The following is a 2500-nucleotide window of genomic DNA, read 5'->3' as shown; positions in this document are numbered from 1 at the left end:
TGATGATCATGGTGGTGCTAATGATGATAATTATGAAATGATAGCGATCGTCATGCTAAATCTAATGATGCTAGTAACAACAATAATGATAATGATCATAATAATGATGATGATGATGGTAAAATTAATGATACTGATAATAATATTAATAATGATAGCAATAACAATGATAATGAAGCAGTAGGTACAATGATAATAATGATGATGTATATGATAATGATCATGATAATATTAGCAATGATAATAATGACAATAAATCTAATGATGCTAGTAACAACAATAATGATAATGATCATAATAATGATGATGATGATGGTAAAATTAAGGATACTGATGATAGTATTAATAATAATGATAGCAATAACAATGATAATGAAGCAGTAGGTACAATGATGATAATGATGATAATGATGATATATATGATAATGATCATGATAATATCAACAATGATAATAATGACAATAGCAACATTAATAAAATTGATAATATACAAATGATGATGATGACGTTTAATAATGATCATCATAATGATAATTTTGTTATAATAATAACGATAATAAATAATGAAGCAGTAGGTACAATGATAATAATGATGATGTATATGATAATGATCATGATAATATCAACAATGATAATAATGACAATAACAACATTAATAACAAAACTTATAATGACAACGACGTTAGTAATGATCATCATAATGATAATGATTATAATAATAACGATAATAATAAAGATAGTAATGAGGATGACTGACATACTCGTTACCTAAATGACTTGTTATTTGAACTGAGGCAGCAATTAGAATGCGGCGTTCATGAGCTGCATAATCAGGTCACTAGCGTTCAAACACAATGAATTTACAAATAAGCACCAGAATCCCTCAAGCCACGTCACCCGTCGCGCCCGTCCGAAACGCCCATTCCCCTTCGCGGGTATCGGTTCTTTGTCACTGCTTGGCCTGGTTTCCCTGCAAGGCCCAGAAGCTCCCCTCGTGGTCACGGCCACTTAATGGCCCTCTTCCAGGCACGGCCACTTAATTGGCCCTCTTCCAGGCACGGCCACTTAATTGGCCCTCTTCCAGGCACGGCCACTTAATTGGCCCTCTTCCAGGCACGGCCACTTAATTGGCCCTCTTCCAGGCACGGCCACTTAATTGGCCCTCTTCCAGGCACGGCCACTTAATTGGCCCTCTTCCAGGCACGGCCACTTAATTGGCCCTCTTCCAGGCACGGCCACTTAATTGGCCCTCTTCCAGGCACGGCCACTTAATTGGCCCTCTTCCGGGCACGGCCACTTAATTGGCCCTCTTCCAGGCACGGCCACTTAATTGACCTCTTCCAGGCACGGCCACTCACTTGGCCCTCTTCCAGCCACGGCCACTTAATTGGCCCTCTTCCAGGCACGGCCACTTAATTGGCCCTCTTCCGGGCACGGCCACTTAATTGGCCCTCTTCAGGCACGGCATTTAAATTGGCCTCTTCCAGGCACGGCCCACTTAATTTGGCCCTCTTCCAGGCACGGCCACTTAAATTGGGCCCCTCTTCCAGGCACGGCCACTAAATTGGCCTCTTCAGGCACGGCCACTTAATTGGCCCTCTTCCAGGCACGGCCACTTAATTGGCCCTCTTCCAGGCACGGCCACTTAATTGGCCCTCTTCCGGGCACGGCCACTTAATTGGCCCTCTTCCGGGCACGGCCACTTAATTGGCCCTCTTCCGGGCACGGCCACTTAATTGGCCCTCTTCCGGGCACGGCCACTTAATTGGCCCTCTTCCAGGCACGGACACTTAATTGGCCCTCTTCCAGGCACGGCCACTTCATTGGCCCTCTTCCAGGCACGGCCACTTAATTGGCCCTCTTCCAGGCACGGCCACTTAATTGGCCTCTTCCAGGAACGGGCCACTTATTGGCCTCTTCCAGGCACGGCCACTTCATTGCTCCTCTTCCAAGGCACGGCCATTAATTGGCCCTCTTCCGGCACGGCACTTTATTGTTTTATTTGGGCCGGCATTAATTGCTCTTCCAGGCACGGCCACTAAATTTGGCCCTCTTCCAGGCACGGACCACTTATTGGCCCCTTCCAGGCACGGCCACTAATTGGCCCCTTTCAGCACGGCCACTTAATTGGCCCTCTTCCGCACGGCACACTTAATGGCCCCTTCCAGGCACGGCCCTTAATTGGCCCTCTTCCAGGCACGGCAATTATTATTGGCCCTCTCTCTTCCAGGCACGGCCACTTAATTGGCCCTCTTCCGGGCACGGCCACTTAATTGGCCCTCTTCCAGGCACGGCCACTTAATTGGCCTCTTCCAGGCACATAATTGTTTCAGGCCACTTAATGGCCCTCTTCCAGGCACGGCCATTAATGGCTTTGGGCAGGCACTTAATTGGTTTCCAGGCGTGACTTAATTGCCTTTCAGGAGCATTAATTGGCCTTTCAGGCAGGCCTTAATTGGCCCTCTTCCGGGCACGGCCACTTAATTGGCCCTCTTCCGGG

This window comes from Penaeus japonicus, unplaced genomic scaffold, assembly GCF_977035675.1.
Source record: "Penaeus japonicus unplaced genomic scaffold, GWHDUDI00000001_assembly GWHDUDI00000006, whole genome shotgun sequence".
NCBI lineage: Eukaryota > Metazoa > Arthropoda > Malacostraca > Decapoda > Penaeidae > Penaeus > Penaeus japonicus.
Note: the sequence above shows the minus strand (reverse complement) of the source record.